Here is an 8,395-nt window from a genome sequence, read left to right as displayed (position 1 = left end):
ACAATGATTCCGTAATATCATCTAACATCATGTAATATCGGTTTCGTGATTTATATGTCAGAACACACCATTATTATCCTTTTCAGTCACTGTGAATGTGTAGGATAAGGTTAGCCTTTGTCCACAGGAAATATGTTCAAAGCTGGCTGCCAATCTTCCTTCCAGAATCTCCCCAATTATCCCTGAGTTGTCTGACATTCATCCCCAAGAAAGGTTCATAGAATCGGGGCACCTGCATGGCTCAGTTCATTGGGCGTTCAACTTCGGCTCAGGTCATGATCTCACGGTTCACGAGTTCAAGCCCCAGGTCGGGCTCTGTGCTGACAGTGCAGAGCCTGCTTGGGATTCTGTCTCTCCTCCTCTCTCTGCCCCACCCTGTTTGTGCTCTCTCTCTCTCTCTCAAATAAATAAACTTAAAAAAAAAAAAAAAAAGTTCATAGAATCAATATTCTCTGAATTTTTTCATGTTCAAGACTATCTGTAATCTTTATAGTTGAAGGGTAATTTGGTTGGATATAAAACCCTTTGGTAACACTTTCTTCCCCCTTGCGAGCATCCACAGACTCTCCTCAGAGATTCACTGGTTGTTATCATTGTGCCGTATCTGCTTTGGCTCTCTCTATATGTTATGCCCAGAATTCGAGATCCCCAAAGACCACTAGGGAGCCAAGTCCGATGCAAAAGCAAAAGAGCCTTTATTCGAGCTAGCTCGAGCTCAATCCCCTACCTGCACCGACGCAGCGGTGAGATACCAGGGAGAGAGAGCGAGTTTCAAAAGGACAAAGGTTTTATTGGGGCCTAGGGGCAGTTGGTGAGGTAATGGCTGTGGCCTCAGCCGATTGGCTGGGGAAGGGTCCGAGTCCTGTTAGGCAGGTGAGCGGGAGGTTACTCAAGGGGAGGAGGCGTGGTCAAGGTGAAGGACACAGAACAAGATGGAGTCGGCTGGCGTAGGCCCGCCTTTTCACTATACACACACACACAATACGCACATTTTTCCAAACCACTTCAGAATAAGCCGCAGGCATCATGACACTTTATCTGCAAAAACGTCAGCCTGCATTTCCTAAAATGAGGACATTCTTCTACATAACCACAATATGAGTTTAACAATAATTCCATTATATCACCTAATATACAGTCCATATTAAAATTTCCTCAATTATCCCCTAAAACGTTCTCACATATTTTTAAAGCAGTATCCAATCATACATTGCATTTGGTTGTTATGTCTCTTTATTCTCTTTTAATGTAGAACAGCCCCCCAACTTTTGTTGTACTTACTTTTTCAAAAACACATCCATAGTCTAGTGCCCCGTTGTCTAGATTTGTCTTGTTTGTTCTTTATATTTCATTTGTTTTGTAACACTTATATTTTCAATAAACTACCAGCTAGGTCTAAAGATTTAACATTCATAATAAACGTATTTGGCTCTAATTATTTCATATTCATTTCATATTACATTCCATCAGGAGGCATATGGTATCAGGTTGTCTCATTATTAGTAATCCACAGTTTGATCACTTGGTTAAGGTGGGTAACTACCAACCTTCCCCAAAGTAAAGGTACATATCTTCCCTCTATAACTACTAATTAATCTGTATGGTGATATTTTGTCACCATATGAACATCTCGTTCCCCAATTACCTTTTCCTCAAAGGCTTCAGCATCTATCGAGAATTCTTACCTGAATCAACTGTTATGTTAAGGATTCCAGAATTGTGACTCAAAACAATTATTTGTGTTCTTGTGTTTCTATTTTGTGGTTTTCTTTCATAGAAGCAATAACTAGATTCCCTTTTCAGAATTCAACAGCACAATGTTTGCAGGGGCGCCCGGGTGGCTCAGTCGGTTAAGCATCTGACTTCAGCTCAGGTCACGATCTTGTGGTTCATGAATTTGAGCCCTGTGTCAGGCTCTCTGCTGTCGGCATAGTACCCGCTTCTGATCCTCTGTCCGCCTCTCTCTCTGCCCCTCCCCTGCTCTCTCTCTCTCAAAAATAAGTAAACATTAAAAAGATTTTTTTAAGCAAACAGCACGTTCGGATAGCTTTCATCTGCTCTATGGCAGGGTTTTCCTGATGAGTATTCTTCAGTCGTTGAAATTTTTGCTACTTTTTTCCTCTTTTCTTTTATAGTGGATTTAATTTGTTGCTGTGTATGACTCGTCATTGAACGGGCTCATTATCTGCTTGAGGCTCCTGCGGAGGCGGCCAGGGTAGCCTTCCAGACGGGCTGGCTTTCCCCACCACCAGCAGCTACAGACACAGGCGGCTTTCTAGAATTGCTGTTCACCCATACGCTGCTTCCTATAGTCTTCTGTGATCCCGATTCCCCTTGCCCCTCAAATCTGAGGCATCTAGCAAGTTGCCTGCTAAATAGACTGTGGTGAAAATGACATCATGGGGCTTCCACACTGGGTCGTAAGACACCCTGTTGCTTGGACTCAGGCCACTCGAAGCAATTGCTCCGACGGAAGGCAGCTCCCCTGTTAAGAAGGCAGGCTATGCTGAGACCACCAAGCTCTGAGGAGACCCGGCCTGGCCACATGGAAGGAGAGGGCCGAGGCAAACTGAGGCAGCGAGCGTGTGAGTGAAGAAGGCTCAGGTGGGTCACCCTTGGCCACCCTCTGGTAACAGCTGTACACGGGACCCCAAGCAAACACTGCCACTTGAGACTGCCGTCCCAGAATTGTGAAAGACCGAAAGTTGGTGTGTTAAGGCACTAAGTTGGGAGGTGGTTGGTTACGCAGTAATGGAGAATGTGAACGCCCACTTCGACCGGTTAAAGGAACCTAACCGGGATCTAAAATGTCTTCTGCGGTCACCCCTGTTCACCCAATTCCCCTAACTGCTGTTACAAAGAAGGGATACCACTCTGGCACTGGAAATTGCCTTCTTCACGTTCAGGGGGCACAGATAGTTCTGGAACTTTCTCACATCTGTCTCCTTTGAGCCTTCCTGTTTGTCACTCTTCGTCCCTCTTCCCTTCACATTCTCCTCTGTGACTTCTGCCTGCTGTCGGGCACCTGGGTGGCCTTTTCACGTATTTTGGAGTCTGCAAATTGTATTTGTCCCCTACTTTCATTAAAAAATATTGTCTGGGGGGCGCCTGGGTGGCTCAGTCAGAAGTGCATGCAACCCTTGATCTCAAGCCCCAGGATTCGTGTAGAAATTACTTAAATAAATGAATAAATGAAAACTTAGGAAAACAAACAAAAATATCGTCTGCGGGGTTTTCCCTCCTTTTTTTTTTTTGTTGTTGCTTTTGAATGATTTCCAAGAAAAGAGAGGGAAATGCTGATTTCTAAAACCACTTTCAGGGGCGCCTGGGTGGCTCAGTCGGTTAAGCGGCCGACTTTAGCTCAGGTCATGATCTTGCGGTCCGTGGGTTCGAGCCCCGCGTCGGGCTCTGTGCTGACAGCTCGGAGCCTGGAGCCTGTTTCAGATTCTGTGTCTCCCTCTCTCTGACCCTCCCCCGTTCATGCTCTGTCTCTCTCTGTCTCAAAAATAAATAAACGTTGAAAAAACAATTCTTTTAAAACCACTTTCATACCGTAAGTCACTACTGCATTTTTAATGGCTACGCTCTTTCAAATGCATCATCACAATCCGTTACTAAAAGACACTAAGATTGTTTCTGATATTTCACTGCTCCAAGCAATGCTGCAGTGAAAATCCTTTACCTATATCCTTTGTGCACTCAAACAAATGTTTCTGTAGGATAATTTTCTACAAGTCAGATTTTGGGGCCAAGGGCAATGGCTGATTGAAGGGTTTTTTTTTTTTTTTTTTTTTTTTTTAATTTTTTTAACATTTATTTATTTTTGAGACAGAGAGAGACAGAGCATGAACGGGGGAGGGGCAGAGAGAGAGGGAGACACAGAATCGGAAGCAGGCTCCGAGCCATCAGCCCAGAGCCCGATGTGGGGCTCGAACTCACGGACCGTGAGATCGTGACCTGAGCCAAAGTCGGACGCCCAACCGACTGAGCCACCCAGGCGCCCTTGATTGAAGGGTTTTGATGCCACATCAGAATATGGGGAAATGGCTCCGTTTTGCTAAGAGCTGAGCTACAGTGCCCCTTAAGGAAATTCACTGGGCTCCCCCTACCCCTGTGAAATTGTTCTGATGCTGTGCTGCTTGCTGTATCTGGCCTGTGAAAGAACTGGTCCAGTCCCGTTTGGAAAATCTATGCCATCACAAGAGCTCTTCCCTTCAAAGCTTTGAGACCTCAGAAAGCAAGGCAACAAAAAGCAGAGGTGCAACGAGGAACGTGACAGCACAACACAGCACAGCAGTTAGGGGCACATAGCCAGACTGCCATTGTGAAAAACAAGCCCACTGACCCAAAGGAGGGACGTGGAGACTCGGAGCACAGTGAAGCGAGGCTTTAATCAACGTTCTTGTCTGACGGACAGGCACACTCTGGGCAGTTACAGCAGACAATTTATCTCCTAGCGGGCAAGTCCCTCCCCTGCTTCCTCATTGGCTGAGTACTACAGAGGTTACAGCCTTACCCGGAAGTGCCTATGCCCATGTAAGGCAAAAACTACTCTGATTAGAACAAAAAGTAGTCTAAGGTGACACAGAGACTTTCAGTCCCTCTTTTGTTCTTTGGCGCATGCTTCTTGCAAAGCCCGTGAAAATAAGCCCACAAAGGGAGAGGGGAAGATCCAGGAAGTGAAGTGTCTAAAGGTTTGGGACTCCATTGAGGGGGTGAGGGGTGTTCATACATATTTCCAGTAGGATGGAAACCTGCTGTTAACTAGACAGCACAGCTTTTACTGTAACAGCAAATACTTGGTGCCCAGAAAGAGACAAGTAACATGCACTTGAGGAATCAAGAACGACCGTTTATTTCGCACCAGTGCCGGCCCAGCAGTCACCTCCAAAGACTGAGCCCTGAGCCCTGGTGTCCGCCTCTTTCTATGGGTGGGATTGCAGGGGCTTGAGGGAAGAAAAAAGAAAGAAAGAAAAAGGTGGGGGCACTTATTGGTTGTGCTATGTGGGCAGCAGCGGATGCAGGAGGCAAACAAGATTACAGAAGCCAAAAGCATGCAACAGGAGTATCTGGCCTGGGACCTCTGGCTGGCCCCTTTTATCTGCTTTTACCAGCTTTCCTTCTCATTATTTGGTATTTCTGAAAAAGGAATCATCTCCCTTACTTCTCACGCTATGAACACTCAGACTCTCAATTCTGGGTGGGCACACGCATCCCACTCACAGCAATGCAAACTGGGCTGATTGCTTAACCTCTCTGAGCCTGACTTTCCTAATCCGTGAAAGGGTAGTGACAGTACCTCACATGCACAGTGACTTCTGGCTATCATTAATGTAACACAAAAAATCCTTCTGTCCCCCAAATTTTATGGCATCAGCATAGGTTCAAAGAAGACATGGAGAAAAGGTTGTCAGTTTCCTAAACGAGATTTTTTTCCTTTTCCGTGCAAAGCCACTTTGCTGGGGGCAAACAGACTAGATGAGAGGGGGTGGGTGAAGAGCGGGGAGGGAGGGCATAGCCAGGGCAAGAAAGTGTGTTTTCCCAAAGGGAAAAGTCCACAGTAGGAGGTAGAACCTCGGGTTTCTGAGAAGAGGTGAGGAGCTGGTGAATTAGTGTCCAGTTTACAGTGTTAAGGGGAGCTCTTGTTCTTTCTATGTGCACAACCTGATCAATAGATACATGTCCAGACTCTGGGTTGCTTTTAACAGATCTTTTAACAGATACTGATTGATTATGCCTCACCCTCCTTGGACATCAGACAACTGTGTAAAAAATAATATCTTTTTTTTTGGGGGGGGGCGCTTCAGTGTCCCAAGTATGGTTGCACATGTTAAAAAAAAAGAATATTGGGTGCTTAGGTGGCTTAGTCAGTTAAGCGTCTGACTTCAGCTCAGGACATGATCTCCTGGTTTGTGAGTTCGAGCCCCACGTTGGGCTCTACACTGACAGTGCAGAGCCTGCCTGGGATTCTTGCTCTGTCTCTCTCTCTCTTTCTCTCTCTCCCTCTCAAAATAAATAAACTTTAAAAATGTTTGGAAGATCTAGGGGTGCCTGGGTGGCTCAGTCGGTTAAGCGTCCGACTTCAGCTCAGGTCACGATCTCGCGGTGGTCCGTGAGTTCGAGCCCCGCGACGGGCTCTGGGCTGATGGCTCAGAGCCTGGAGCCTGCTTCCGATTCTGTCTCCCTCTCTCTGCCCCTCCCCCGTTCATGTCTGTCTCTCTCTGTCTCAAAAATAAATAAACGTTAAAAATGTTTGGAATATCTAATTGGGTTTATTAAGTGATTCTCTACTTGCTCCATGTAGCAAGCAGAGAACTTGTATAAAATGGAAGGTTTTTATTGGAAGGAGGTGAGGCAGGAAAGTTATTAGCAAAAGAAAAGAAAGGATTGTTTCAGGCAAGATTACGTTTCCCTCAGGGAAAGGGCACTGGGATCTTATTATGCAGATATCTTCCTTTTCCTTTAGGGGCTATGGGGAGATGTAGAAGGCCCATGTGACAGATTACCTCATTGATGCTTACCAGAAAATTCCTGACTGATCATTTAAGACTACATTTCTGGGGGAGGTTGAAAACTGCAATTAGGTTAGGTAGGAAGTCCCGCTTTGGTGACTTGGCCTGGCCCAAGTGACATTTTGGGCCTGTGGTTTTCTTTTTATTACTCAGGATGTCTATGTGGGTGATAATCCTAGTCTTGTGCAGTGCACAGCCTGCACAACTGCACATTGAACTCCTGCATGAACTCAACCTTCTAGTGCTTCTCCTTTGCGTTGTTACCACCCATGGTCCCATATGGACTATAAAGTCCCTGAGGAAAGGAACATAGAGTTTTTTATACTCATACAGTACCTGGCATTTAGTTGATGATCAATCATTCTCCCCTAGTACTCTGTTAGGGGGCCTCTTCCGATCAGCTCCAGGGAGAGAAAGCACCGTCTTTCGGGCTGCTCCTGACCCTCCAGGTACACCCAATCCAAGTTGCACACACACACCCCATCAGCCTCCAGTACCCAACATTATGCCTGCCCTCCCCTTGAGACCAGATTAACTCGAACACCAGGAAATCGTTACTATCAGAGACTCACAGAGGGAAAGGGGCTTTGTAGCTGGGGCGCAGGGGTGCAAAAGCACCCGGCTCCAGGGGTCCCACACAGGCCAGGTTTGGCCACTGGCCACTGACAAAACCCAAAGGCTTTACCACCACCACGAGTGGTGGTAAAACAAGAAAGGAATTTCAGCAAGGCCAGCGCTGGGAAGACAGTGCACTGGCATCTCAAAACTGTCTCCAAAGGGCCAAAAATACTTTCAGGTTTCTATAGGAAAACGTTGGGCGAGGCCCGAAGGGTAGATGCAGGATAATCAGGTCAGTCATTGCCTTGGGGTCAGTTATACAGGGGCTTGCTGGCTCTAGGCAGCCCTTTATCGCTCTCAAGGGGGGTAGTTTCAAAGGGGGTGGTTTCAATTCCCTTCAGGGGATGTTTGGCCCTCAGGGTCTTTTGTCTGAGTTAAGAGATAGCTTGAAAAGAAGAACTTGATCAGTTAGAAAGTTTGAGGTCAGAATGGAGGTAGTTGAAGTTCTCATTCAGCCTCACGGTTCTGTGGCCCATGGTTGCGGTATTCAGCGCTTCTCAACCCCAGGAAGCAGCTTTCTCACGCAGGTGGTGGGAAAGGTGTGGATCTGGTCACCTAGCCTTTGTCTATGCAGGATTCCAGAGGCCCCAGGGGCCATTGTTGGAGAGAGCTCATTTTTAGGTGGTTCCTCATTCCAAACCCAAATCTGTCCCCCGCCCCCCAGCCTCCAGCCCTTCACACCCTGGTCCCTGGTCTGCCCTCTGCAGTCCCACACAAAAAGCCTAATCTCCTCTTTCAGTAAAAAAGAAACTACGAGACCCCCTCCCCCCCGCCCCGTGGGTTCCAACCCAGAAGAGGTGATTGTTCTTCAGAGGACTGCTCCTTTGTCCCACACCTGCGCTAGGATGGGGGAGGAAGGCTCAGGAGGCGCCTGAGGTGTTGGCCTCAGGTGCTTGCCTCTTTCTACATCCGGGCCCAGAGCCTGGCTCCCAGCCAGAGACACACAGGCACAGAGCAAAAGTAGAGCGGTCCGGAAATCAAAAAGGAAAGCCTGTGCATTCCTGCTTCCTTCTCAGCAAGTTGCCCAAGCAACGAGGCCACTGAGGCTGCTGGCTGGGACATCGGAGCACAAACAAATCTCCTCAGCCAGGATTCCCTGAGAGCTGCCTTTTAGGAAAAAAGCCCCCCAGGCTTCTTGAGAGCCCCTCACCATCCCAGCAGGCTCTGCCCCCTTGCACCTGTTCTGTCCGGGTTTGGGAATAAGATACGGGCTTCCCCGGGCACCTGTCAGCTTCCAGGAGAAGATCCAGGGACTTATCTCCTTC

This window comes from Panthera pardus, unplaced genomic scaffold (genome assembly GCF_024362965.1).
Source record: "Panthera pardus isolate Hobbes unplaced genomic scaffold, ASM2436296v1 HiC_scaffold_24, whole genome shotgun sequence".
Lineage (NCBI taxonomy): Eukaryota > Metazoa > Chordata > Mammalia > Carnivora > Felidae > Panthera > Panthera pardus.
The sequence above is the reverse complement of the archived record's forward strand: the minus strand, read 5'-3'. Positions refer to the sequence as shown.